General features: G+C 50.4%; 2 long non-coding RNA genes across 2 annotated transcripts in view; one reads left to right on the top strand and one right to left on the bottom strand.

Annotated features, from left to right (window-relative positions):
- LOC105548545 overlaps positions 1-4,104 on the bottom strand; it is a 6,801-nt gene extending 2,697 nt beyond the window's left edge. Inside the window, exon 1 of the long non-coding RNA XR_001007406.1 lies at positions 3,526-4,104. This is a non-coding gene — a long non-coding RNA (uncharacterized LOC105548545). The remainder of the gene's footprint in view (positions 1-3,525) is intronic.
- Positions 4,105-4,146: 42 nt separating this feature from the next.
- The window catches only part of LOC105548543, a 6,244-nt gene continuing 3,174 nt past the window's right edge, over positions 4,147-7,216 (top strand). Inside the window, exon 1 of the long non-coding RNA XR_001007404.1 lies at positions 4,147-4,379. This is a non-coding gene — a long non-coding RNA (uncharacterized LOC105548543). The remainder of the gene's footprint in view (positions 4,380-7,216) is intronic.

Below are 7,216 nucleotides of genomic sequence, written 5' to 3'. Positions count from 1 at the left end.
ACAAAAATTAGCTGGGCGTGGTGGCGCATGCCTGTAATCCCAGCTACTCAGGAGGCTGAGGCAGGAGAATCACTTGAACCGCGAGGTGAAGGTTGCAGTGATCTGAGATTGTGCCACTGCATTCCAGTCTGGGCAACAGAGCAAGACTCCGTCTAAAAAAACAAAAAACAAAACAACAACAAATGATCAAACAGGCCCAAGGTCACAGAACCAGAGCACCTCCAAGCCCAGAACAAAGCTGCCCAATCTTCAGACAGCCTCTTGCAGCAGGGTGGGAATGGAGGCGCTTGGGGCTGCGGGTGAGAGGATTGAGCCCAGGAGAAGGCGCCGCCAGGGTGGGAATTCACGACCAGTCCCTGCCTCACTGGCCTCTTCTACTTCATGTGCGGCTTTTGGAACCAGATCTGGACCTGCATGTCATACAGCCTCAAGGCCACACATCCAGCTTGGCAGGCTGTGGCGGGGGCAGGTAGGGCTGCAGGAAGAACTCCAGCTTGCTCAGCTTCTTCGAGAAGCTGGTATGCAGGCAGCTGGCCCCTGCCTCTACCTCCCCTGGTTCATAGGGCTGGGTCCTGGAGAGGCGGAGTGGTGGTGGTCAGGGCCTCCGCAGCCCAAGGTGAAGCAGGGAGGGGCCCCAACTGGGCTTTCTGCTCACCCTCCATCTCCTCTTCCCTCCCTGTGCTCCTCAGGAACCGGGATCCCCTTTCTGTTAACTGTTAACCCTAGTTGAGTTCATGTTTCTCTTCCTCTCTCTCTACCCTCCTTCCCCTCACTCCCCTTCTTCCTTCTTTATCTCACTGTATCTTCATTTCTCATTTTTTCCTTCCTTCTTTTGCTTCATTTCTGCCCTACCTTCACTTTCTCTCTTTCTTCCATTCCTTCTCCTGTCCTCGCTTCTTTCTCTTGTCCCTGTCTTTCCTCCTTTTATACCTTTATGTCTCCCTTCCCTTTCTTTTTTCTCACTTTTACCTCCCTTTCTTTCCCTTCCTTTTTCTTATACTCTCTAGCTCTCTCCTTTCATTTGCTTTCTGTTTCTTTCCCTATTTTTCTCTTTTCTCTTCCTTTCTGCCTTTATCTCTAATCTTTTAAATTCTTTTTTCTATTTTAACAGGCCCCAGACTATCTCTAATCTTAAAAACCCAAACAAACCTAGTCTTGCTTCTTCCTTCTGCCTTTTATCAATATTCCTTTCATGTTATCTCTATCCCGGCCACCCTTCCAGAATACCTTTCTGTCTCCAGCATTAGGGCTTTTTTATATCTTTTCCTCTCTCCCAGTCTTTTCTCTTTGTTGTTCTGAATTTTTCCAGTCCTTTATGCTGTTTCTCTAGGCTACCCTCTTATCTTCCTTTGTTTCTAAATTCCCTCTCATTCGCAGTAGGCACAAGGCATAAAACTGGCCCCTCCCTAGTCGAGGTTTTTGTCCTGTGTCAGCCCAGCCATCCTTCATGCATTTCTTTCTCAACTCCTCTCAACTTGAGACTCAATCTCAAGGGCCCAGGAATAGAGCTATTTCCCCCAACTTGAGAAGTCAGGGTTGGGTCCACAGCTCCCCATTACAGGCTTAGGGGAGCCTTGCCAAACTGCTGTCACTCCATCAATCCTAAGAAGAAAAGGGAAGAGGAGCAAGGAAAGACAAAAAGAGAGAGAGTCCCATAGATCTGTGGGATTGGGTTGGGGGGTGGGGCGGGGGGATAGTATTGGAGAGGCAGGAGCAAAAAGGACCACATTCATCAAAGGGGGAGTGGGGTAGGCAGAGGACCAGACACCTTCTCTCAGAGCACACAAAGCCCCAGCAGCCTACAAGAAGACGCCCAAGCCATCTCCGATGTTTGCTTTGGGACTGGGGATGGATGAGGCCTTCCATCCAAATCCTCTGGACTGCAGAGGTGTGAAGGGCCCCAGTATATAAGGAAAGAAAAGGGTTTACATTCATTTTGAATATCAGTGGGTTTTGTGTCTGTCCCTGGACACCTCCTGCTCAAAGGCCCCTTTCTTAGGGGACCAAGCCAAACTCCCTGTAGGCAGTGCCAGTGGAAGCCCTCCTAAACCTCTCAGCTAGGCCAGTCCAACTCTGTCCGGGGCTTGCCAATGAGCAGATGCCCAGCAGGTGCCAGGGCAGCTGCTGGGCCACAGCAGAAAAACTTCAGGAATAGCGAAAACAAAGGCCTGGGCAGATTTGCCGCTTCTGACCCAGCAGGGCCAAGTGGCCTCTGGAGGTGTCTACCCAGGAAGGGCCAAAACACCACGTGTTGCACGTGGGAATTTTCTCTCCTGGGATCCACATCCCTTCCTGGCCCTTTCCAAGGAGTCCGAAAGTGGCCTCTGCCACCTGCCTGGCTCCTCCAGCCCAGGGCTCCCCAGGAGGGACCCAACCTAAAAATTAAAGGCACAACATAGACCCTTGCCACCTGGCCAGACCTCCCCGCCCCGGAACACCCCGGGCTCCAGGGTATCCCCCAACACCTGCAGCGGCCTCTGCCCTAGTCCACTTCCCCAGGCCACCCGGCAGCTTCTACACCCGCCTGGGCCTGCCCTTCCCCCTTGTCCTGGGCCCCGAGTTCAGCTGTGCCCTCTGAACCCACTCTCTGCCCTAAACTGCCCTTGGAAGAGCCTCCCCATCCGTTCCTCCTGGGGCATCTCTTGGGTAGGGGAGGAAATCTCAGCCCTGGGAGGGGAGTAGGGGCCTTTTCCTTGCCCTCCTTTGGGAACTGGAGGAGCGGGAGGTTGTGCTGGAGGCGGGAGGGGGCACGCGCTTGGCTCCATCTTAGGGAGATGGGTCTCTGACTCAAACTGGCTTCAGAAAAAAAAAAAAAAGATTCTGGGGAGTTGTTCCTTCTCTCGGATCACTCCTAACTTAGAATCAACGTAAGGTCCCAGGACAGCAGGGACCTGGGCAGTCTTGGACTAAGGCGCTGGGCGGATCTCCCGCCCTGTCCCGGCAGAGTCGGAAACGGGCTGGCGCTTCCTTCCCTTTCCGCGGGGCGTGTCTGGGGATCTCCAAGCGTCTCTAAGGGCCTGCTGGGGTGAGCGGGTTTGGAACGCGGCTGGGTTTTTCTAGGCTGGTAATGGATCCGGACTGGGGAACAAGCACGCACATCCTTCCTTCAGTACGGGAAGCGGAGCACTCTCTCTCCCACTTCAGCCCTGGAAATCCCAACTCCGCTCCCTTCTCCATCTCCCCTCAAAAAACTTTTCCGAAGTTCCCGCAAGTTGCATTGGAGGAAAGAAGTCGTCTCCCTCAGACTGTGGGTTTCTCGGCCCCTAACCCTCCCCTCAATCCCCAGTTTCGGAAGCAACCCTCCCCCTCCTCTGCCAGCTACCACCCTAGTCCCTAAGCTCGGGGAGGAAAGCTGGTCTGATCCCATGCATCTGACAGAAGCCCAACCCCAGCCCGAATTTCTCCGGGGGAAGGCAGATTAGTGTCAGCCTGCGGGGGAAACAGGGGTAAGGGGAGGGAGAGACCGGGACGGGGAGAGACAGATTGTTCTCGGGCTGAATCGCACCCGTCCCAGGCCCAGCTTACCTACTGCAGACCGGCTCCTCTAGATTTCCATCCTCTCAAAAGTTTGTCCTTCTCTCAAACGATTCCGGGAGGAGCGCAAACTTGGCCCTTGGGGAGGGCAGGCGGGCCGGGTACCCTTGAAGGCGCAGGCGCCTGATCCAGAGCAGGCCCCGGGGAAGCGGGACTCGGGGGCACGGTCGCCAAAGTGGGGACCCGAGCAGTGATCCGGAGGGAGAGCGTTCAGGCGCCCGGGCTGGGGGCTACACTGCTGGCGCGGGACGGCCCGGGACAGAGTGGGCGCTATAGCGGGAGTGGCGAGCAGGGCCGGGCGGGCCCGGGGAACTGGAGGGAGAGGTCCCTGGGTCCCTGGCGACGTCTCTCGCTTCCTCCAGTTTCTGCCCTGCCGGTGTGCCCCAGCCCACAACATTCCCTCGACCTCTTCTGGGGCGGTGCTCAGGGCCCCCACATGGCGAAAAGGGAGGGTGAAGTGATGAGGAGCCCCTCCCGCCTTAGCCCCTCCTCAGCCCCCACGCCACAGCCCCCCCTTTCTCCCCAGAGCCGAGGGACAGACAGAGAATTGCGACTAGAAATTCGATCGATTGGTACGAGGGACCACGTGGCCAGGGGCTGGCCAATGACCAGGCCGCCCGGGATGAGCTAATAATGGAAGCAATTTGTAACTTTCAGTAGCTCTCTAGGCCTGAGTACCGGAGGGAGGGAGGCGGGCAGAGGAGGGGAGATGGGCACCCCCAGTCTTTCCATCCTCCTCATTCTTCTAGGGGCACCCGAATTCCCCATTCCTTATTTCCCCTATCACGCAGGCACTGGCAGGGTTCTTTGCCCACTCCTGTTGGCCGCTGCGGCTCCAAAACAAGGTAAGCTTGTCCTCTACCCCTCAAACTCTTCACTACCCGCATCCCGTTTACTGGCACCTGCAAACCACAGCCTCCCTTCCTGTCCCATTAGTCAGCTTAAATCGGATTTTATTTTTCCTCTTAGTTGAAAGAAAAATATTTTTGTATTCTTTTGTGTAACTTATCTCGGATTTGGAGAAAATTTTAATTCAAATTAATACACTTTTATGGGGGGGTGAGTAGTACTTTCCTCTTTTTCAATAAATTTGTATACTTGCTACTTTATGGAGAGTTTACTTTTCTTTGGGGATGAGTTATACCTTATGTTTTCACATGTGTTATTTCTTTAATGATAAGTTCAACTCCTTTCTCCATTCCATCCTCCAATTTTGCTATTTATAAATATCATCTAATAGATTTAGAGTTTATTCATTTTTCTCCTCCCTCACTAGTTTTTCAGCTGTTACAGAATCACCACAATTTATTTTTCTCTGTGTGGATGAGGTTTTGTGTTGATTCCTCTTTTTGTTTTGTAAATGAATTTATTGTTTGGGAAACTCTGGGGGGGTGTGTGTGTGTTAAAAAGTCTTTTGATTAATTCCAACCTCTCCTCTTCTGAAGAACAATTTGCTTGAAATGTTTTGTGTATTTTCCTCCTTTTTATTGTGTTTACATCTGAGGTATTTTCCCTTCTTTAAAACCTGACCTCTTTTTAAAAATTAATATTTTGCATGTTAAACCATTTTTAAGGTTTTTATGTTATAAACTTCAATGGTTAGTAGATTTACTTGCCTTTCCCTGACCTCCTTCACACGCCTGCCTCCTCCATCTCAGAACTTCCATCCCCAGCTTCCACAATTCTCAGCTTCCAACGGCCTCATCCCCCGCTCTCCTCCCAGCCAAGGAGGGATGCCTGGGAAGTAGACAGTGTCCTTCTTGGGTCAGAGCCTATGCTCTGGTTCTAGTTCAGGACACCTCCAGTCTGACCTCCAAGCCAGCAAAACCAGTGAGAGCAGAATTTCTGTTCAACTTTTTCATTTGGGACTAAGTTCTTTCCACTCGGCTGTGTTCTGGAGAACTCTCTGATACATGAAATCGAATTTTTAACTTCTCATTTTTTCCCTAAATTCTAAGAAAAGTGCAAGCAGATTGTTTTTCTTCCTTAAATGTAAGCTGTTAGCTTAGGGGTCAGGCCTTTGGGTCTTTTACCTCCTGGGGGAGACTTCCCAGAGAGACCACACAGCGTTGATTCTTCCTGTTAGTTTTGGTTAAGGTAGAAGGGGCAGGGATTGGGGAAGCCAATATTGATCTCTGGCTCTAGCTCTGCACAAAGAAGGGTAGAGAGCTGACTTGGGGACTTGTCCCTTTGGTTAGTAAGGTTTGTCTTAGGAGAGAGTTTGGAGTAAATCCCAACTCTGAGGAAATTCTTCTTTTTAGCATTACTGTGAAAATAGTTTAATAAACTATTAAAATGGTGTGACATGGTTTCAAACTATTCAGATTTCTTGAAGTAACAAAAATAAAATTACAAGAGTAATTTGTGTTTTCCAAAGATCAACCTCCAGTGACTGTCCATTTCTCTCAGGGAAACAGAACCCAACTGGGCAGAAGTAAAACTGCCGCCCCTCCCCTCTCAGTTCCCCAGTCACATTGACATTCTGGGCACATTTGGCCCAGCCCCCGTCCCTGCTTCTCCCAAGTATGAATCTAAATTACTATTAATAAGGGGCCGCTCCAAGTTAATTGGCATTAAAAGAATTCATTTCAATTTGTTAATATTAAATGAATGCTCTGCACTTTAGCTTCCTTCTTCGCCCTGGATTCCCAGATGAGTGATGGGAAGAGGGGGCAGGGAAGTAGAATGAGGATTTTATTTCTGGCTCTCCAGCTTAGCAACTGTGGTGCCTTCCCTAGGGGTGTGCGATCAGGCTCAGTGGGGGCCTGATTGGGGAAAGTCTGATGGTCTTTTTTGGTGAAATCTGTTTCAGCAGGAGTCGTGGGGGAGGGTGGGAGGGGAGCAGAGGGAGAGGGACAGAATGGTTTGGGGGACTTTGTGGGGAGCGGAGGGACTAGGGAGAAAGTGGGAAGGGAAAGGAACGGAGGTCAACAGGAGTTTTGGAGAACAAGGGTTGTAGGCTGTGGGGTAAAGTAGATTTGTGAAGAACTGGTGCTAGGAACTAAACAACCCACCTAGAAGGGGAGGGGCTTTGGGCAGGGGTGGGGAGGTGGGATTTGAGGCAAAACAGCTAGGAGTTCTGAAACTATTAATATCTAGCTGTGTGACTCGGGGCAAATTGCTTAACTTTTCTCTCTGCCTTAGTTTCTTGACCTGTAAAACAGGGATAATAATAATAGAACTTATCTCAGGGGGTTATTCTGAATTAGAAGAAATACATGTCGTGTGTTTTCCACAGTGCTTGGCACATAGAAACTGCCAGTAAATGTTAGCTCTTTTTATGGCAGAGTGGTTAACAGGATGGATTCTGGAGCTAGATGGCCTGGTTTTGAATCTCGGTCCTGCCTTATGTGAGTTGTATGACCTAGGCAAGTTACTTAACCCCTTGTGCTTTAGTTTCCTTGTCTGTAAAATGGGGTTAATAGTACCTAGCTCAAAGGCTGCTGTCAGGATTAAATGAGTTATATGTACGAAGAGCCTGGAACAATGCCTTCCCATAGGAAACATTATGTAAGCATTAGTTGTCATTGGTATTGTTGCTCTTCTGATCTAGAAAGGTCAGAAATAGATGCACAGGTGAGTTACTACTTACAGGCTAAGATTGGAATCAGTTCAACTCTTTCATTCCTATTCCTGAAGCTAGTCCTACAACTGGGGCTGCATATGAGGGCTTGGGGAGAGA

This window comes from Mandrillus leucophaeus, unplaced genomic scaffold (assembly GCF_000951045.1).
Source record: "Mandrillus leucophaeus isolate KB7577 unplaced genomic scaffold, Mleu.le_1.0 Scaffold414, whole genome shotgun sequence".
Taxonomy (NCBI): domain Eukaryota; kingdom Metazoa; phylum Chordata; class Mammalia; order Primates; family Cercopithecidae; genus Mandrillus; species Mandrillus leucophaeus.
This window is presented reverse-complemented; position numbering and strand designations above follow the sequence as displayed.